Here is a 23,227-nt window from a genome sequence, read left to right on the forward strand (position 1 = left end):
CACCGACCTAGGTAGGATGGAGGAGAGCCACAGTTTTCCCTCTCCTACCTCTAACGTTGCACTCCCGGCTCGGAGGTAAGATGACTCTATATTGTGTTTATTCTCTCCGGGTAACTCAGGTCCCAGGGGCATGCTTCTGTGTTAATGAGGGCGGCGGCTTAGGGCTGTGTCTCAGATCGTTGTATCAAATCAGGCTGGAGTTTAACATCGGCATCTGCTGCTTTACACTTTCAATCCCATTCTTTGTAAACTTCTCCTGGGGGTAGGGGGCTGGGGGAAGGAGAGAGAAGAGGAAAAAAATTACCAGGTGAGGCTGTGCTGTTAAGATGACACAAACCCTTAAACTCAGTTACAAAGCGAGGCTCATTCACAAAGCGAGGCTTTGTGCCGGCTGGAAAGATTAAGACACCTTCCACTGACGTACGGAATAATGCATCTCCCATCCTTGAACCGCTTTAAAAGACAGTTTTGATTTATTCAAAACATTAACGGAACTGTTATTCTAATAAAGGTAAACTAGAAAACACACTTGCCTCTCCGTTCACTTGGGCTTTGTTTATGTGCTTAAAACGCCACCGTGAGGCAAGTGCAAATAAAGCAGCGAGAGCAAACGCCTGCCAAGGAGCTCTCGGATTAGCACTTCGCAAAGCAAAACAAACAGCGTTAGCAACATCGCGAAAGTCATCGAAGAATCTCGCCCTGGCAACCTGCTCTTCCAATGGCTCTTGCCATGAAACGCCAGCCGGAGCCTTCCTGCAGCCTCCCCCACGCTGAGCAACTCCACAGACACACACACATGCTCGCTTGCTTGCTCTTTCTCTCTCTCTGAATGATGTGTGGATGAGAGAAACAGGAACAGAATTTAAGGCTCGGAGATGGGAATACACAAAGAAAAAAAAATCAGGGATTTTCTTAACCACATGCCCCCGAGGGCCTCTTTTTCATTTGCCTTTCACACTAGAAATCAGAGCACACATTGCTTGTTTCCACAGTGGGACCCGGGTATAGTGAGGCAAGATCCCCTCGGCCCCCCCTTCCCTCCCACACAGTAGCTCACTATCTGTAAAATGCCTCCAATCTCACTGTTTAAAGGGGGGGTCCTTTCAGAGCATGTGCTAGGAAATACTTCTGACTGCTTTTCCCAGCTTGTACCCCATTCCCCAGACAAACTCAGGCCAAGTGCACTGCTCAGGCTTCCCTGGAAGATTGTTTCTCTAGCCTTTTAGTTGTTTTCAATTCAGGGGCTGGGTTTATGGTTCATAATCTATACTGCAGTTATTTTTTAGTGGAAGGAGAAACAAAAAAAAAAAGCAGGATGTTGTGGCCCACAAACAGTACCTGGAGTCGTGGTGCTTATTTAAAATTGTGGGCAAGGGTCAGTCAGCACAATGAGTTTTTTAGGCATGCTCCAGGCACAAAAAAACTATAGCATTGGATCAGCAACAAGAGATGAGTCCTAGTGATATATAGGGGCATAAATGCATCATGATACATTGCAATTCTTAGCTGTATCCCCATGAAAAGCCTTACACAGAGAGGGACCCCCCCCACACACACACACAGAGGACCTTCAGCAGCAGCTGGTGGGATTGGTGCTCTCCCTGAACCATGGGAAAGCATTCATCACATCAGGGCATCCTCTCATCTGCAAGAGCACTAACTACACTGGCAAAGTTAAAGTCACCAAACTCTTGACGGCAAGTCATACTAGTGAAGTAAGCTCTGCAACTGAATCATGAGACCACTAATAAGAAGCTCCAAAAGAAACCTGGTATTACATTCAGCTGTGATTAGAAATCACATCAAGGTTTACCAGCTGATACTCTGTAGGTTATCACGTTAAAAAAACAACAGTGTGACTGTGGGAGGAACAAACTTTTCCACTGAAATGGGTCTGCTTTTCCCATTCTGTGTATTTCAGCTAACAGCTAGATCTGCCTAGTTATCATATTGGTGATTTTTCTACTTCTATCTCTGTATGATAGGATGACAATAAAACACTGTTAACAGATATAAAAAAAGTAGTTCAGGTGGATGATAATTTAAAATACATGTTTTCAGAAACAACCAAGAGCTTTATAGAGGCACTTAGAGCAATTGCCGCAGTCATACCAAGGCATCTCTTCCTTGAGCATACACCTGTGTGGCCTCACGTATTATAATGGTATTCCCAGCTTCAGGGGTAGCTGAGCGCATCATATAAACAAAGGACAGAAATACTGGCACGTATTTCTATATATTTCTACAGCACCCTCACATTTGAGGAGCTGGGAGAGAACATATGCTAAAAGACCCCCTTATAACCCACAGTTGTACTATTTTATATTACAGCCCAGAGTAAATCGTAGGTCAGTGATTTAAACATGAAGGCTGCTGAATATTTTTCCCCAGAATATCAATCACAGAAAAATCTTTGCTAAAGATGATTACTGCAAGCCACTGTGATCCATTGTAAGGGTTTATCAGCCCACCACAGTGCTTTTGTTTTTTCACTGGAAATGTCTCATTCTGATGGATGCACACTAGAATAGATGCACACTGTATTTATTCTGTCAGTTTATTTTTGTTTCATACATCAAAAAAATTCCCAACAACAAAGTATAATTTTTGAAGTTCCTGACTTAACTACCCTGCTACAAACAAGATACTATGTAAAAACCATAAACCCTAAATGCTAGAATAAATATACACAGCTGTCTTTGACCTGAGGACTGGTCCACATTACAAATAAACGTGTTGCCACTAAGCCACATACATTGGCCACATGAACAGAAATAAAAGGCATTCTCAAGATAGGCAGTGATTTTGTATTTTATATTACTACCACTGTGCACTTACAAATTGCATTGGTTTCAAGATGTTTCTGTGCTTTTGTGATAATACGGCCTAATCTTGTAGGCCCATGTCATTGTCAATTGTTTCACCTGCAAGTTCAGGTTCTGCACATTTAAAGTTCATGCCTCTTCTTAGGAGGATCAACATGATGATACTAAAGTGGATAGACTGCTTAGAAAATATTAAGAAGAAGGTGGAAAATGTCTACAAAAAATGTGGGGGTACAGAGTTATTTTGGACTATCCCATTTTGCCTGAAGCTTATAAATACTGGGACATACTGAATGGGTAGTATGGCTTTCTCCTCCCTTTGATCACCTCTTAGAACATTTTACATTTTCTAACCAAAACATGTACTACTAACTTCTTGCAACAAAGTTGACTAAGAAGCAAATCACTGTATAAATCTTTCAAAACACATTTAAATACAGCTTGTTAGACCAGGAACATTGGGTAAAAACTGCTGCAAGTATTCAGACTGTTAAAAACTAAAATGCGACATGATCTCAACATATTTGAGCATTCAATTATATGAATTTTTTTCCCAATATAGTATCAAATTTAAGACTCAAGTAAAGTAAATGTGATTTGACTGCTCTGGAATCTTCCTAAGACATATGACTGAAAGATCAAGGTGTTTTATTTCCTATTTGAATCAATGATCAATAAGTCTTATATCTAGCACATTTTAAATATAAAATACTTTTTTTTAAATAAGCACAAGTTAGAATGAATAAAATAATTATGTTTTGAGAGCAAAACTATTTTTTAAGTTGTTGCAGTCTACAATTATGAAGTAACTTGAATAATGCATCTTACATTGGTCCTAAATTTTTTAGTCAAGTAAAACACTCATTGATTCCTATGTGAGTGTTGCCTGAGTAATAGTTTCCTGTCAAACTGTTAAAATCAGCTAACTTCTAAAAGCCTACAGATTGATGGAAGAGCATATTATCCTAAAGGTACATATTTAATACAGAAAATTAATTCAAGTTACCAGGCAACAGCTTTTTAACATTTACAATAAAATAAGGCATTAATTTAAGTAGATACTTTAAGGGGATTTATAATTCTGTGTCTGGTCATGCAGACAGTTATGCCTGTACTTATATAAGTCATGCCAGAGAATCAGTCTTCTCATGTCACAAGTATTTGAGGGTTAGGATCTGTGACACTAGAAATATGAAAAAATGGGCTAAATATTCGACAAGCAACAACAATACTATTTGTAAATCAATTACAGTGCATTACACTGTAAGAGTTGTTTTGGAATGCTGTATTTGAAAGTTTGTGACTGAGAATATACATTTTCTTTGTTTTGATTTAATAATCTCTTTATCAGCATTACATAGCAGAGTTAGATTTTAAAAAAATGTTTGCACAGAAATTAGAGCTTCTTTATGAAAAAGCCCATAGCAAACAAACAAAAAACCTTGAAATATACATTTTTCTTGGATTTTTTTTTAGTAAAGTATTGGAAGCTCAATTCTAAAAAGAATATGAAGTAAATAAATGTTAACTCTGCTCACTGTTATTGGCATAGTTGAAAGTATAGTTTATAAATTTTTGAGAGCATCGGCATCATGATATGGTTGTCATAGAAACTGCAACAATATGTCATTTCAATTAATTTTACATGCAGTGATGCTGAGGTCTGTGTAACAATTCTTTTTAAAAGTTCCAGAAGTAATTACTAAAGAGCAAGAATAAAAATATGAATAGGCAATAGTACTCTTCAATTATTATTTAATTAACAAAACTAGGAGAATTCTAAATTATTGTTAAAACCGTAAGTCAACATACTTTTGGAGAAACTACAGTTAAGCAGACTTTGACTTCAAAAACACTGAAATTAAAAGGCTATGGAAACATTCAAACTCTAAGTGAAAAAAGTATCTCTGCCCAATGAACCATATCTGGCAAAATATTAAAAAAACCCTATGATTTATTCTTGTTTAAGAAATATAAAATATAAAATAGTTTTAAATCATGAATGCTCCTTCTGTGTGTGCAAGAAGCAAAAAGTCAAACATTACAAATCCAGGACCAAAATACAATATAGAAAAAAGCTTTAAAGGTAGGAAATGTAACATGAATAGATTTATTTTTCCTATATAATGCAGCCACTGTGTGTTATGAATGCTACCTTAAGTAAATCATTTCCAGACACACTCAACTGACATTAATGACTTGATTATTAGAACAGAAGAGCTAAACAAAATAGAGAGGTTTTTTTTTAATAATAATTGTATTGAAGCAGTATAAAATTTATTTGCTTATTTTTGCTGTTATAGGACAGCACCAACATATACTGTTTTCCCTTATTGCATAAGGATCATACAATACTTAATCCTATAGTGTATACATGAAAGAAAATACAGAGCAGATCCTAGTGGGAAAAAAATGTAGGGTTTTCAACACATTTTACACAGTAATCAATAATTACGTAGTATACTTTATTTAAATATACTGAGCTGCCACACAGACTAGAATACGCAAGACCTTTCAAACTGAGACATGAAATAAGCTGTAAGTAAAAAAAACTATCAATATTAAAAACAAAATTTAAAAAAAACAAAGCAAAAAAAGCCTAAAGAAGCTATCTGCAGCATGAAGGGAGAAGCATCTAGAGCTATCCTTTCTGATAGGATTAAGGAATGCTACAAAAGAAGCATTTAAATCTCTAGTTTTCCCTGACAATTAACAATGAAAAACAGATGTTTACAAAGCTATTTTACATGCTGGTTTACAAGATGCTAAAAGATGGTTTGTGGATGGTAAGAAGGAAGAGCTGGATAACTGCTTGTCTGGTGTATATTTAAAAGCATTTTCATTGGCTCAGTTATTGTTAATAATGAAAGAAACACTTTGTGCTGTATGGCTGTGACTATAGAAAACTGCCGTCATAAAGTCCTCAACAAACTCTTAAGATGCAATTTACAAAGATAATAATAACACAGAATTATTTCACTTCTCTGAATGCTACACATTAGCATACCAGGACTGTGTACAATATACTCATAATGCACATTCATAACAACAAGGACTTCTTAACACTGCAACTACAGCACAAGATCTGTGCATTAAAAATCTACAGTTCTAAGTTTCCCTTTTTGGTGGGAAATCATTTGTCTGTATAAGCCAGATGCTCTGTATCTACACAGGATAAGTTCATGTTCAATTCCACACCTTTGTTGAATGTGATCATATCATGAAAATTATGAAACACTGGAAGGTAGCAACAATATTAATAAATTCACTGTCACATAGAAACATGGCAAATTAACTTTTCACACAAATTTAAGAAGTCTGTTCTATAACTGTGAGTCAGGAGATGTGGGTTCTATTCCTGGCTGTGCTACAAACCTACAGAGTGTTTTTGAACAAGTCACTTGCACCAAGTCACTCGAGTAAAAAAAATTCAAAGAATGTATGCCTCAAGCTCAATTTAGACAGATCCATATCTGCTTATATTAGATGCATGGAAATGAAGGCATATGTCTCTGAAAGCTGAGGCCTATGCTTTTTGGACTTTTCATCTTCTTATCCTATTTCTCTACATGGAGAGATTGTTGGGAGCCTAATTCATAAAAGACTTCTTACATATCAATTATATTTATGCATAACACAATTACCATTAAAAGTCCCAGCCCTGCAAAGACCCATATGCACATTTCACTTCACACATTTGTAGCAGTCCAATTTACTCTAATAGAATTATTCACTCTGTATAATTCTAGGCATATAAACTTCTGCAGGATCAGGAACTAAGTTAATGAAATAGATAATGTGTAAAAATACTCATACAAGTTAGTAATAAGGCTTCACATTCTTAAAGGCCTATGTCACATTCAGTAGAAGCATTTTTCTAGATGCTGCTATTATAATGTTCTGGTACAAGTAAGAGGATGCACAGTAAACTTCATATTAAAACATTCTGCTATCTTGTGATATCTTAAATACATTTGCAAAATGAACAAAAACCTCTTCATACCATGTAAAAGAATTCCACAGACTTTAGCTTTAATCACAAAAGATACTCGTGTCACCTGTGTCCAAGTTTTTTGTTTTTTTACCTCAGACACTGAATACATTCTTATTTCTGTTATTGCTTATGCTATTCCTGCTATTTATTCCTACTATTTATGCTATTCCTACTATTTTCAGTTTTGAATTAATATATTGTACTAAATTACAGAAATATTTAATTCATATTTTTTGGCCAGATTTAGTTTCTTCAATGGATTCTTCAACAACTCAGTATTCCTATCTACAGGCTAAATCTCTTGGAGTAAAATTATGCTACATTTATAATGATATGCAAAGTAGGTCAAGTTCCAAACTTGCAAATACCTATACTTAACTTCCCCCAAATAGAGACTGCCCACATGCTTAAAACTAAACATGCATATAAATGTTTATAGAATTGGGGCTGAAAGTAGCAAACAGTCTTCCTGATTTGGATGGATTTTTACCACAACACAAATTATTTACACAGAGTTCTAATAGCAAGGCATTATTGAAAATATTTTGTATATCTTTCCAAAAACACCATGGGGAAAATAACTTCTCAGCAGCTGTTATTGGTAGTGGAGATAGGGACAAAAGAAGGAAACAGCTTCTCCCTTGCTCTTCAATAGCCTGCACCAGTACGGCACTGATGCCAAGTACCAAAACAGCTAATACAACGTATCTCACAAGCCCCTACTTTTTTTAGGACAATCTTCCTCAGAGACACAAAAAGTATCCTCCCTTCTCCTTCCCTCTCTTCTCACAGAAATTATACTCCTGGTGGGATCCGTGAATGCTGGCCCTCCACAACCACAGAGCAGGGGGCACAAATTGCCTCTGCCTCAGTATTTTGCCATTATTTTAATTAATTTGGTGGCATTTTAATAATATAGAATGGTATGTTTCTCAGACTACCATCTAAGATGTCTGTGACTAAGGTTTCAGGTCTGTGGATCCCCCCCCCCTTTTTTTTTTCTTTTTTTTAATATACCTTTCAATTAGCTTTCTAATTTATGCAATGGAAAGGTAAACCCAAGGTGAACATTTTGGTTAAAAAACAAAATTAAAATAGGAGATGTTCTCAGCCTTCAGCAAAGGAGCCCATGCTTGTGGAACTTGGAATTAAAAAGAAAAATACCTTTAGAACTTTATTACTTTAGAATTAACTCCCCCAATCTTATGATCAGAAAAAAAAAATTACTTTAATATGTTAATTTTTTACTTAAAGATTGCAACCCAAATGTGGATTGTAAAGGTATTTTCAAGGGGTCATAGATTTTGCCTTTGCTTTTCCTATCCTTTCTGGAACTTGCAGTTGCAAAGAAAATTCATCATGTTTACTCTTTCAGTGCACAAAACTGGGGAGAGTTGAGTGTGGAATTAGCAATGTACTAGCTCTGAATGCACATATCCATTGTAGCCACAAGTGATGAACGTTTTAGAAAATATCCTGCATAATCATCATGTTCAACAGAGGAAGCAATTCCTAAGAAACAACACAAAATATCCTTGAATACTTTCAAAGGGTTCTGGGTCAAGGAAGGTGAAACAAGGATTTGTTAAGGCTTGTTTAATGAAAAAATGAGATAGAAAATGACTGAAAATCTCTGCTTTAAGTGTAGTACACCATACTGAATCCTTTTTGCAATTCTTAAACTTCAGATTCTAAAACTCCAACCCTCTGCTATAGAAAACAAATGTGCCAAATACTCTAAGAGTGGAATCCAAACTTTTCAAAGCCCTTGCATGAGGAACTTGTTTCTTTTTGCTCAACAAATGAATGCGAGATATGAATCCTTTGATTCAGAGAGTAGCTTTAGTTTGCAGAGAATATTAAGGGATTTTACTGTTGATATTTTCACATTAATATACATTATTTATCTCCACAGGGTGGCGAAAAAGAGAAAATTGCAAAGACTTACTGGGTGGCAGGAAGTGGGATTCACTATAATCAACAGCAGCAGGGGACTCTTTGAGGTTGTGTTGCAAGATACATTCAAGATTTTAGCAGAAAGAAAATAATTGCATTTAATATTGTGCTGGTGGGAAATAACATATGTACAATCTTTTCCAGCTTTTAGACTTACATTCAGGTTTAGACTCTTGCCATTAAGATGCAGAGATACTGCTCCTTAAGATCTGGAGACATTTTTTTTTAGTACACTTAAGCAGAGGATGTCCTATTAAAAGCAAGCTAGAGTTCTGTGCTATTTGCAAATTTTACTTCAAAAATTTACCAAGGTTTCATGAACATACTCACTGGACAAAATAAACAGCTCTGTGTTCTGTAACCAAGCTATTATCAAAACATAATTAAGTTTCTGGCAATATTTTGTTTTAGATTTTATATGAAAAACTCAGAAATTATAGGTTTTTGCAGATGTTTGCTAAAAATTTCTTTCTAGGTCAAATCACTACACTCCTTATACAGTTAAAACTTCTTTAAAATGGATGTAGTTCCATCTGAGTAAAGACTGACTTGATAGGTTGAGGGAATAACTGAAGGTTGTTATTATGACAAAGTTGCAGGTCATATAAAGGTTTTCTACACTTAGGGGGAATGAAAATCTGTGCACATGATAAGCTGGCACTGAGGCCTACTTACATCTCATATAACTTCAGGAAATTAAAAGTAGCTATCTAGTCTAAGCTAATTGTGCAAAATTCCTTTATAATCAAATACATATCTACAGAGAGGTATCTCCAAGGGCTGTTTCAATCTTGTCCTGTATGCCCATAAATATCTGAGGCCACTGGTGGAGTCTGTCCCTTTTTCCTGACTTGAGAAGGATCTAGAAAGCATTTAGACTAGATACCTACCTTCTACTGACCAAAGCAGGTGAGATGAATTACACCTTGGGTAATTAATGCAACCCTTGTCTAGTCTCCCCTCTTACTTTCTGTCATTCTCTTTCTTTGTGTCAGTTCAGACTAGGGATCATGGGGCAGATCACCATTTGTGTAAAATGCTAAAGGAACAGTGATAATTTACACCAGACGTGGATCTGCCTATTCCTCGCCTATGAGTTCTGTTGCACACTTCAGGAAAGCATATAAAATTATTCTTCAAGGAGAATTTGTTAAAGTACTCTTCTCACAACCTTATTGTTTTCTTAATTTTCTACATAAATATAAATAATAGTACAGGTATACATGTGTAAAGGCACATCATAAGCTTCTGTAATATGAAAGATGACAGGTCTGGGCTTTATATTGACATAGACCTACAGGTGTCTGCAAAAAAAATGTTAATTGGGAGATGTGTGCTAGAGGAGGAAGTAGGGGGAAATAATCATCCATTCAATAACAACCTTCTTAGAAGTTGTATCAAGGCCAAACTGACTGTTTTTATTTGTAAAATGTTACACATATTTCACAAGCTGTAATTCCACAGTCACTTTAGGGGGCTTAAGGGCTGGCATCAGGGAATTTACCTTCCTTGCTCCATCCTCAGTGCCAGCAGTAGTATTAGGTGGCTACATATTCAGCCAGTTGAAGAAACTGATCTGGATTTGGGGGGCAAGGAGAAGGGGGTTCAGTTGTGAGTCAGAATAGTGCAGCTACACAAATACTAGCGCTGGCACAAGAGGGGACAGAGGTAAGCGAATGGGTACTCGTATGGAAATCCTACCACTGTTTTCAGCTTAAAGAAAGAGTGGAAATGCAGCCTGTGGATGTGATCCTATAGCACCTTAAGCCAACGTATGTTCAGGTTGACACATTCTTGTCTTCCTTCCTTTCACTACCAGCTAACATTTCTATTCTTTTTCTTGCATCAGCACTAACACCTACATAAACGTGCAGGAGCCGGTTCAGGGAGACGATTTGTCTGGAAGCTAACCCCACAAAAATCAAAAAAAAGAACAACCAAACAAAAAAACTTTTCAGCTAAATCTGCTCCACAGAGCAATTCACAGAATGATCGCACAAGATCTAGTGCCAGCACAGTGGAGGAGGTGGAAACACAAAGCCAGAGGCAATAGAGAAAGAGAGGACAAGGCAGTCGAAGCACAGATCAGCTCCAGCTGTGATGGACCCAGACCCAGAGCCAGCCTGACAGCTTACAGGTTTCCTCCAAGACCTGTGCACTTGCTTTGAAAACACCATGATAAAATGAGTAAGTACACAGAGCTGAAATCACAAAATGCCTGTGGAAAACAAGAAATAAAATCAGGAAGCTTACTTATACACTGAATTAAGACAAGAAGCAAGAAAAAAAAAACATGGTCTTAAAACTACATTAGCATAGTTTCTGCAGAGTGTAACAGACAAGGACAAATCATTCCTGACTGGAGTACTGGAGCTATATTCACCAGACTTTTGAGAAAATTTCCACTTTCTAAGTCTTCACTCTGTAGTTTTCGGCTAACAGGAAGACATTAGCACTGGCTTCAGAAAGCATTACTTCTGGTTGCAGGATACTGTATCATCATTATAAAACATTATTCTGCACATTATTTTTTAGACAACTAAAACAACATGAATTTTGCTATGCAGTTCTCAGTTAAACAAAGATAAGGCAGAGATCTATTCAGATGGATTGGAAAAGATTTAGATTGAGAAAAACAGGATCCAGTATTTGGATAGTCAATAGAGCTGGAGACTGGATTTCCTTTCTCTACAACAGTACCTTAACCCTGCTGTCCCACATCCATCAAAATCTGAATCTTTTGTTATTTGAGGATAAATATGTTTTTAGAACAAACAAATGTACCCAAACTTAAGCTTGAGAGGACAACTATGATGAGACACGATGAAATGTTGCAAAATTGAATTTAAAAGGGAGGAAAATCTTTACTCGGGGGAAATAAGAGCCATCAGCAACAGTAAAATCTTCTAATATTACATTCACTTTATAAATAAAAAAAAGTCTTATATGGTGACTATGGTAGCAATATTAAGAAAATTATCTAAATCTTTGTAAAATAGGTATTTTCTTAAAGCTTTGATGATTGCAGATAGACAAAAGCTATAAGGAAGCTATAAAGGATGGGCATGTTAATTCCTGAGAGAGAACGAAATAGGCAATCTGCAACTAACTTTGATTATATCAGTAAACCAGCTACATGGAGACTAATTCAGATCACTGCGATGTTTGATTATTTTATGTATGTGAAGTACAGAATAAATAAATAGATACTAGTTAATAGGTGCAAGATCTTCCATCTATAGGCTGTAGTAGTTTGAAGAAAGCTAAAAACTATCACTGATGTATAGGAAAAAATGTAAGAAAGGATTAGAAATTTTGATATGGATTACCTGACTTGGCAAGAAGGCCCAGAATAAAGGACTGTAACAGACAACAAAACGACACTTGGCATTGTGAAACCTCTATTCCTAAGCATAAATATAGACCAGCAGAAAGGTCTTTGCATCCAGCTGGGATACTGTAGTATTTACATATATGTTTGTGCTCCCAATGTTGTAGTATCTTCCCATACTGAACTACTAAGATTCTAGGACCTCTGCTAATACCTAGGAATAGCAGTAGCCCTGTATAAATTATATGAGGACATAACGCCATAAAAAGGTTTCAGAAAATTAAGTAGAAGGGTCAAGGCATGTTAAAGATTAATACAAATATTTTAACACATGGTGGGATAAAAATATCTGCTTCTGGAGGATAGCAATGGACAGCATCAAGGAAAGAGTTTGAAGGATACTTCAAGGGAAAAGTGCTGGGAAACAGTTGTTGGAAAGAGAGGAGATCAAAAGTAACCCACATGCAGTCAATATATTTTAAGACTTGGAGAATTCTTGGATTACAGTTTTCCAGAAATAAAAGTTGCTCAGAAACATTTTCATGTGTGACTTTCCACAGGTCCTGTGTACAAACACTGAGTAGAGGAAAGGAAAGGAATTAGACTTTTGAAACTTTGAGTACTAGCCTGCCCTGGTTGAGATTATAAAGCAAAGTTTATTTAAGTAAATTCAATTAGGATGTATATTGATTATTTACAGGTTAGCAACATTGCTATGGTATATTTTCTGTGTTTTTCGGCAAGCAGACCCCTTCCTAGGAAGGGAAAGATATATGACAAGAAGAAGAACAGGCTGGCATCTCTGTGCTGGAAAAAGAAACAATAGCTTTGATTATACGACTGTGAAGATACCTGTACCTCTCAAGCCCTTCTGGGTCTGCTTTGTTTATGAAAGATTTGGTAGCTGTCCTCAAAACTAAATTCTCATTAGTCAGGGAGATTAAGTCAGTTGAACTCATACTGCCTGTAGGAGCACAGCTCAAGGATTCAACCACACTTAGTGGCTAGACTTAAATAGATTCAGCATCTGAACATTTTTCCCTATGGAATTTGTTACAGAGACCAGACAGTCTTAAAAGGAAAAGGAAAAAGGAAAAAGGAAAAAGGAAAAAGGAAAAAGGAAAAAGGAAAAAGGAAAAAGGAAAAAGGAAAAAGGAAAAAGGAAAGGAAAGGAAAGGAAAGGAAAGGAAAGGAAAGGAAAGGAAAGGAAAGAAGAAAGCAGAGTTTCATTCCCTCCTCTCAAAAGAAAATTCCTAAGAAAAATCACAGTGAAGTTAAGGTTGCAAATGCATAGCAGTGCAGCAAGTATAAACTGCCATATAAAAACAGTAAAGGAAAAAATCAACATGCCAGGACACTAAAAACTATGGTTGCATTTCCATAACAAATTGAAGTCATGTTCAGCTCATCCCCAACATCTTAAATCTCCTATGGAAAAACAAATGAAAGGCTAAACCCCTAGCTAATAAAAAGAAAACCAGACAAATCCCTCCATCCTAAATTGTCATAAGAATGTACAAATCAGCTAAGTACAATGCAAGAATATGAACTTGGTTGCTTATAAATAGTGTGCAAACTTTAAACTATACTACACTGAAGATTCACTTTTCATGCATGCTGTGCTGTAACAGGCTTAAATATCTTTTCCTGCACAATTACTAAAAGTCCTTTCAAGTACTTTCACATGTATATTTCTCAAGAATTATAAGTTAAATGCATATTTGAAGCTGAGAATTCTTAATTAAATTACACATAGTTACAAACTGTCTTTTGGTGTCTTACAATTTTAAAGTAATTAAAAAATGGAGTAGTTGCCTATTTCCATGTTGAAAAGTTGTACATTAAAATGGAAATGGTTAGAATTCCAATTTGCTGCTCATAACATGCAGAAATAACAGGTACACCTAGTTCTGGTAGGCCCTGTACTTTATTATATTAGCATTTACCAAAAAAAACATTTTCACACAATTTTTATAGCCAGAAGTTTATAAACTGAAGTTGGAAAGTTGGTCTATAAATCAAGGAAACAATTTCACTGTCAATGACTTTCTCTCTCACTTCAAAGTATCTATTGCACACAAAGACTTCATTAAACTGGACTTCAGAAAAAAAATTATACAATAGTATTTGCCTTTCATGTTGCAGTTTTAATTTACTTCAATATATTATCCCATACTTCAAAATCTGTAATCAATTCAATATATTATCCCATACTTCAAAATCTGTAATCAAGAACCTTAAATTTAAAATTCCTTACCTATTTTTCACCAATAAAAAATAAAGTACTTCAAAACCAATTGTTCTTTTAATAATATTGCAAATATTGTAGTTTCATTAAAATAAAATGAAATGAATTACATTGCTATCTAACTAAAACAATGTAAGCTATAAACAATAAAAACATCATCAAAAAGTAAAAAATAGCCTTTGCACATATGTTAATTTCATTAGGAATACAAAAGACTGTTATCTCTGTTCAGTTGCTCAATAACTCAATATTCACAATCCATTTTTACGTTCCTTACATAATAAGTTCAGTCATTTTTAGCTGCATTATGAAATTACTGTAGACAAGAAACCCCAGCCCACAACTGCATCCCACTACCGCAGGCACTACTCATACCAACAGAAGATATACAGGAAAAGGCAGAGACTGTCCTGAAGAGTTTGAAGTTTAAGAAACCAGAAAGACAGAATGGACAAGGAAAGTACATAACATATAATAAAAGGAGAGAACATGGGGCAAAGAGAAAGTAAGCAAATTTTGCCCGATCTCATGTTGTCCTGTAACACAGAAGAATTGTTTCATTTCTGTCTGCATACAGACAGCGTTGCCTGCCTTTCTGCGGATCTTAGGCCTTATTTAAAACTCAGCCTGAGATAAACAAAATATTTAGGACCTTTATACACTTTTTTGCATTAAAATCTAATCCTTACTGGCTAAGCACCAAGTCCCAAGCATCACCTGTCAAGATCATAATGTGACTTGCTATTAATAGCTTTCTTTTACACGGTATATGTGGAAGACTACTTAAAGAAACAAATTTTCATCCATTCAGTAAAGAATGAGACTACCATGATATCTTCTGAAAATGGGGATCACAGAAATATGACTAGGGAAATTAATTGCTACCATTAATTCCTTCTTATTATGTTCCTAATCCTTAATTCAGCCATCCACCTGTCAAGAAACATATAATATACAGGCTATATAATTCCATTACATTTTAATAATTGTATCAGAATATGCACACATTCACATTTGTTCATATATATGTCTATGTATGGAGACACAGAAAGACATATACATATATAGTAGATAGATAGATAGATAGCTATGTATATTTCTTCAAGAAATCAAAACCTCCTGAAAGAAGAAAATAATTCCTTGATTGACTATGCTAATTGCCTGTCAGTGAGCTGCTCACTCAAGCTTTTCTTAGGAAAATGCACATCGTTCTGAGTTTTACTATGAATATATATATTTTTAAAAGTCAAAAACAATTCTGAGCATTTAAACACTTACGAGTGAAACTAGTGCCTGTTATAGAAAAGAGCTAACAGAGGCCAGCACAGTACAAAAAAGTTGGGTTCTTCATGGTCTTCCCGAACCAGTAAAGCTTCCTATGTCAGTCAGTTCTACTCTGTGCAACGCTTTCTTTGCTTTGCTGTTTCTCTAATCCTAATCCTTGCCTGCATGACAAAAGCCACTAGTTTTGTGACAGTCAAAGCAAAACTGATCAGTAGTACAGATGTATTCCCAGAGAAGGTCAAAACACTCATGGAAACAGGGAAATCAAAGCCCACTCCAAGATCCAGCCCATGCTTTAACATGACTTCAGACAAAGCGTCCCTTCCTGCCTATGTGTTGTAATCTTTGATCAACATCTTTGTTCCGCTTCAAATGCGCACAGGTATCACCATTACAGTCATCAAACTGCTGTTGCAGCCAGGTTTTCACAAAATGATAGATTAAAATAATGGGAATACTGTTTAGCAGATATGCTAAACAAGATACATTATTTGTTCTGTTGAGCTCCGTATAGCACTAGAGCCACTGAAGCCCTGAAAGAGTTTGGCAGCGCTGTACCTTCTTTCCCTGACAGATAAATTCAGAACAACCTTTCAACCACAGGTAAGATTTTATTTTAGATGTAACCTATCCTTATTCTTCTGCTGTATTTCTGCAGGCATATATACCCACTGTTGTAACTTATCTATCACCAAATTACACAATTTTTTTCTTTTGTCCAGGAGAGATTTTTTGTTGTTGTTGCCTAAGGGCACCAGCCAGAACAATAAAAAGTTCCAAGTAAGTTTCCCTTAGACAGCCTTGCACATGCTAAAAATTAACCTAATAAAGCCTGATCACAAGTGAAATATGCTTGATTTTTTTCAGCCCTTAAAACAGAAAGTTTTCATTTATCCTGACATAAAAATGATGAAAACCTGTTTTTAAAACTTTGCAAAAAAAGTCCCATAGCTGTAAAATGGAATTAAATGTCCTATTTCTCAGTCGTGAGAATACTCTGAATGATCAAAATGCACTTAAAAACAGAAAGCAAGAATTTGATATAAAATGCATAGGCTTGTCAAACAGAAGGAATATTACTAATTTCAAATTCAGTGCTGTTCATTTTTACTTTCACTAGTCCACAGTTCTCCCAATTTGTATTAACTATATTGCTGCCACTGATGAGTCCCTTTGCTACTGCATTTGACATGAAAATGAACAGAAGACTAATTTTAGGAATATCGTAAACATTCTGCTAGCAGTATCTCACACCAGTATTTCCAACATGCAACAACATTTTCCTCCTAAATATCAAGGAGATAACAGTTATTCGTTATCTACATTCGTTTTTAAAAGTCCAGATCCCCCAGATTTCTAAATATTTGAAGTGATCTGAGCATCACTATGGAACTGTGGGCCCAAACTGTTAAGATAATCCACAGGACACTTTGCAGACTCCATAAGGCACTCCTGAGTGGGTGTCTCCTAAAGCAAATATTAAAGCATTTACCTGAGTTTGTAACACGTGAGACAGAGTCCAACGATCTGTTTCTTATGGACATTTTCCTTCCCTTCCATTTTCATGTTCTTTTTTGTCTTTAGTACACATTTGGTTCTTCTCCCTTTCCTAAATCCCAGAATATATGGTAGGAGCTTATCGAATTGATATTTTTTCCAAATCCCGTAAAATATGCTACATAACTCAACCCCCCCCCCCCCAAATAAATGGTATTGCATTGAAGTGTTCAGCATTTTTAACACTCCTCACAGCAAAAGAAGTTTGCTCAAACTTGTTTGATCACTCTTTGGTACATCTAAAATACAACTGCTTAAGCAACATCTCATCAATGCAGTTTTCAGATGCAGTAGGTACAGATTATTGAAACATACAACTACTTGTTTTCCCAAGACTACTCTTTTTGGAAAAGTGGCATTGCCAATAAAGAAATATTTTTCAAATCCCAACACATAAAGCAACTACATTGTATCTTTAAAAGTAATTGCATGCACTTTGCAAAAATAATAAAATAAATCTTATAATATCACATCAGGTGCTGCAAATACTCTCTCTGCTCTACCTAGATAGAAGCAGAACTACAGAATGAGAACTTGATTCATTACATCCGCAAAGAATTTCTGCAGCATAATTGCAAGGAAAACCCTGACCTCTTGAGCCCTTATGCTTTAACCGCTAGACCAACATAAACACCCCACTGCTCCTTAATAATTATTTCCTAAGAAAGAAACATAGCATACTTGTAAAAGTGTAGACAGCAGACTCAGAAACAACTCTTCAGCTGCTTATACTCCAGATATAAACAGTACACAGTTCATAATCCACCAGGAGTTTTCAGAAGGTTTTGCTGTCAATGCTGTTCAAACACCTCCTCTAAAATGTTGAGTCTATAATCCTTCAATATGTGTCAGATAAAGGATTTCTTATTGATTTGAGGTCAGGATTTCAGCATAATGCAAGTCATGCAAACTTAAGGCTTTTTACGTTGTTCTTTTTCCTTTGTCTGGCTACTCCCTTTCCACTTTCAAACATGCAATCTGTGATCCATGTGACTTAGAAAAAAATCCAAAACTGTTTTCCCTGCAATTCAGTACATCCAGATAAAACCATGCTAGAAGGTTATTACTGATGCTTTGTTTGCTCATGTTATATGCACAATCTATTATATGTAATCCCTGGATGTTCTGAAAAACCACTACAAAAATTAAAGAACCTTTCTTTGAACCCAAAGTTTCAGTAAGTGAAAAGCAACTGCTAATGGAAGAAAATACTAAAGAAAACTGCAGAAAACCGTACTTCCTTATTGTTACTACTTTTACAAATTGGCCACAAGAAATCATGTTAGGTAACCTCAACAAATTGGTTCAGGTACCTAAGATTAAGTTTCACAGTGCTTTCCTGGGACATACCTTCCCTCCTCAACACATGTAGAGTTGTACCATTAACTCATTAAGTTTATTTAAAAACTGTTCCCCCTATTTGTGAGACAGCCTGCAACCTACAGGCTGTTTTGTAAACTAAGCAACTCTATTCTTGTTCTGTGTTCAAGCAATGCTTAGGATTTGTCTACATACAAAAGTGAAGCTCAATTATACTGATTTAATTTAATCAGCTCAAGCCCTGTACTGCAACAAGATCAGAAGGGTGCTTTCTACATGTAAAGGTCCTCATGTTAAAGAACAGGGACACGACCCTTTTATACTATTACAATTGGATCCACACCCAGGTTACACCTGAGCAAGATTTTCAGTAGAACATATTACTATAGCCAAAGCAGCTGCATTGTTTTAGAACGTATGTTTAGAACAGAACATACATCTGCAAAAGTAGGTGATCTTCAAAAATTTTTGTAAGAGATTGCATTAGGAACTTAGATTCTATTATTTTTAAGATGTGAATTTTAGTGCTGATGTAAAGTTCCAGATCTAATAGTCCTGCTCTACCAGAAGAAAAAATGGCCCTAGTACTGGCAGATCCAGCTTCCTGAGTTCCTGTATCATGCTGATGGATGAGAAGGTGGTTCCATTTTCCTGGCATACAAGCACAAACTCTGGGTGCTTTTAAACAGCATTCAGGAGGTGTTTACATTTGTTCCTTAGAAAAATAATGAAAGATGCCATCAGATCACTTGAGCTAACAAATCCTAGTAAATATTTGAAATTTCAGAAAGTGTTGAAAACATCCCGAAATCTCTTTCAATTTAGAATAAGATTTTTCAGAATTTTGCAAAATATAATAGCTCTTTGCTACATGGTAGCACTGGCATTGAACTACAACAATGCAAAATATTAATAATCTGAAATTTTAATGGAAATATCTAATAAGAAATTTTAATCTTTGATGATATTGCTTTTTTCTATTAATTGAGTAGTGATCCTCGATCTCCACTCTAAGGCAATAAGAACAGAGGAAAACACAGTATTTAGGTATTACACAGCCCCTATAATATGTAGTGTCATTTATAGAATTTCAATAGATATAAATGGTTTTAATGAACAAGTCACACTGTGAACAATGGAAATGTTCACACTGGCTACCAGTAGGTTTGTGCTGGATCACCTTCACGTAGGTCCCACCACAAAAATTGCCATTCATTGATCATATCTCCTGTGGCCTCTCCCTCCACTTTCTCCTGTCTGCTGTAATACCACGAGCTTTGGTTCCCTTTAGTGCTTCACCAGCGCCCCCAGCCAGGTATGCAGCTAGGAGCAGGGCAAGATGTAACACGTGGTTCATACAAAAATGAAGACAAGCTGCCTGGATGGCTAGTAGTCCTGCTGTGCTCACACTGCAGGTTTAGCTGCACACAGGAACACTTTGGATCACTCTCTTTTCCTATCTAGTCACCAATTTTTTGGAAGCTTGTAAAAACTTGAAATTTTTAAGACCCCCCGCCCCACTAGCACATTTGATTGAAATTGGCCAAAATTTTCTGAGATGGAGACTGACACAGACAAAAGGACAGACAAAAGACAATTGCAGCAGATGTGTTTCTTTGAGACTAGATTAAAATACACTTGACAAAGAATGTAAATATATCTAGTTTTTCTGGAGATAAGTGATTGTCATGCTTTTCTGCTTCCATATTGCTGAACTTTGTCCCTTTATGTAAAGATAGTACACGAGATCTCACACTACATAGCCACAACAGTCAGTATTAAAATGCTATGGGGCAATATCTATGGATTTGTTAAATTCCATCATCATCCCCACCAATATTTCAAAGCAATCCACCACTTCAGCAGCATAAAAACCCATTAATTATATGGGTATAACAACAGAAACATTTGCAATGCTATCAGACTGTAAAAGACAGTATGCTATGGGCTCCCAGAATACTGAGCAACAGGATATGGAAGGTCCTAGATGAGTTTCCAACTGTGGTCAAATAATATTGTTTGCATAGCAGCTGTTTGCATGTGGAAATTTTTAGATATAATATTTTTTCCTCATAAAATTTGCCTGTAGATTCAGAAAGGCAAAACCACACCGAAATGCAAGAGTTAGATACCTATGCAAATGACAGCGCATGAAATGATTGTATGCTGTTACTCAAATGAAGTTGAAAATCTTATGAAATTTAGTGTATGACAGGGAAAATACAGAAAGACTTACGGATGACCATTTAGGCTTCTCTAATATCTGTTATTCACTGCAAAACAAAAATGATGTGAAATGATCAAAACTGTCTTCAATAGATATACCTTTTAAACTAGATATATGAATATCACATATGGTCTAAAAACTTTCAGACTGTAAGTCACTTCTGAAATAATAATGGATTTATAACTCCCTCTCAGTAATGGAGGCAAGTGCTACTCTAATCCCAACCACTGGGATCAGGCAAGTAGCATGATACATGCTAATTAAGTATTGCTTTAGCTCCATCAGCTCTGAAAGTTATAAGCAAAGTACAAAGCATTTGAAACGGTAGCATATTTATTATTGTTCATATTTAAAATCTCCATTTAAATATTTTGTAACTTTTAAAAGTCTTATTAAGGAACACTTATTGGTTATTAAATCACTCCCCACCCCGTTGCTCTACAGGACAACACTGCATGCTCATTCATCCTCTTCAAGGCTTGGGTGGCCTAACAGATCATGTGTCTGGTCTCGGACTCCACTTGCTAGATATATTTACTTTATTGCTACCATTTCATATGGAATTATTTGTCGGTTTCAGTGCCATTCCTTCCTCTGAGCCAGAGCTTTCACTCTAATTTTTGTCTTTTAATTTCATTTTGCCTCTTCAAGGGATAAAGAAATCGAGGAATTCCACATTTCATGTCATATGGCTTCTGTCTCTTTATGACAACCCCCCAGATTAGCCAGCACATTCTTAAAAGTACAATGATGCCTTCCTGTGTATAGCTGTCTTTCTCCAGATCTCACAAATAAGAGCCAAAAAATTCTTAACTAATATGGAATTTCAGCTTAGAAGGTCACAAATTAACCAGAGAAGGGTATATGTTAGTTTAAACAAATTACTCACATTTTCCATTTTTGGTCTACACCATAAGAAATTAGATAGTTAATTTTAAATGCAAAACTTTGTACAGTGTGCAAATCATGTCTGTATGTCAAAGTAAAATAACAAACCTAATGAGGAATGTTAAAAAAGCAAGATCCATTAGTTTAAAGATACATGGAAGTAGCCAAAGATGACAAACATGCATAAAATTCAAAACATGATGGAAAAGGGAACAGGCACTGAACCACATAAATCAGTGTTTTGAATTCTATTTCTCTGTGGGTATAATTGTACCTTAGTTTCTTATAATGATTTATTGAGGTAAATAGTCTGTATGGTTTAACAGCTACAGCTTCAAAGTGTCAGGCACAGACTCTCCTTTATTCATGAGGCAGCTGAGTATTGGGATGTGAATTAGCTTCTGTATTCTGGGACTTGGCAAAGTTTGTTTTTAAGGTCCTTATAAAGGATTCATGTTGATGCAGCTATTCAAATGTGAAAAACACTGTGCTGTAATGGATGAAATAGAAAAGCTTTACAGTAATTCTGGAGGCAAAAAAGTAAAAACATTGAAATAAACCATTCAGAATTACCTTCAGCAAAAGAAAGCAATGCCCTAGAGTTAATTTTAATTCACTATATCATTTTGGGGAACACAGAAAAAAACTAATTTCTTGTTGAAGTACAAAAGTGTGAAGGGATTCCAGAATTTACTTTTAGGTTAAAATAAAATTAAGTATGAAAAAGAAATGGTAGAAGTTTTAAGCTGTGACATTCACACTTCGGGTTGATTGCCAAACCACACATTCTATTGCTCTCAGACCAGGATAAACCAACCATTAACTAATCAAAAGAATCACCATCCATGAAAACTGTGATGGCATTTTAACAGTTCTTAATCTATTAACAAGAAAGAACAATTTGCAAAATACATTCCATCTTCTTTTTATATTCATAGGGCCATTCTTAGCAGAAATTATATATAGGCTCCCATGGTGTAGAAACCCTATGAAAGCCATGAAAATTCACTAAGCTTCCTTACGTACTGTGCCAAGATATTCAGCAGGAACTTTGGTCGTTGCCAGGAAACACGTGTGCCTCAGATACAGAAGCTCTGCATGTACCGGTATTTCAACATTCCTGGAGAGAAATGTGACCCCTTGATGCATACGCTGGTTTGCTGGCACGCTTGCATTCCTCCCCATCTGTCAGAGTGGCATTTTGCCTTCTCACAAGGTGGGATGCCAGTTTTGGAGCACAGGTGCCAACCAAATATAGGTTTAGACTAATACTCTGCAAAATGTGGCAAATGACATTTTACCTGCAAGAAGATCATCCTGCTTCTGACCCATGCCAAATTAGGACTGCATGCTTCATTAGCAAAGGGGTTCATCTTCTGAAAATCAGAGGCAGCACCAGAAATGCTGGTTTTCTGTACAACGTCTCTTAGTTGAGAGACTTCAGCACCAAGGTTTAATTTACAAAATGCCAAATTTCCCTAACGCTGCAGACACATGCCTTTTCAGAAAATTGCAATAGACCATGGACAGAGATATGTTGAATTCATCCTTCCAGACCGACTTCTGACAAATTCCAGGGTTCTTAAACAGGGCAAAT

The 23,227-nt window shown here is 36.0% G+C and overlaps 2 long non-coding RNA genes across 2 annotated transcripts in view; one reads left to right on the forward strand and one right to left on the reverse strand.

Annotated features, from left to right (window-relative positions):
- The window catches only part of LOC112972396, a 35,785-nt gene that overhangs the window by 809 nt on the left and 11,749 nt on the right, over positions 1–23,227 (reverse strand). Inside the window, exon 4 of the long non-coding RNA XR_003255662.1 lies at positions 49–270. This is a non-coding gene — a long non-coding RNA (uncharacterized LOC112972396). The remainder of the gene's footprint in view (positions 1–48; positions 271–23,227) is intronic.
- Positions 1–23,227, forward strand: part of LOC112972398 — a 26,825-nt gene continuing 3,598 nt past the window's right edge. The window contains exon 1 of the long non-coding RNA XR_003255668.1: positions 1–75. This is a non-coding gene — a long non-coding RNA (uncharacterized LOC112972398). The remainder of the gene's footprint in view (positions 76–23,227) is intronic.

The sequence above is a fragment of the Apteryx rowi genome, unplaced genomic scaffold (assembly GCF_003343035.1).
Source record: "Apteryx rowi isolate R43461 unplaced genomic scaffold, aptRow1 scaffold_49, whole genome shotgun sequence".
In the NCBI taxonomy this organism is placed as follows: Eukaryota; Metazoa; Chordata; class Aves; order Apterygiformes; family Apterygidae; genus Apteryx; species Apteryx rowi.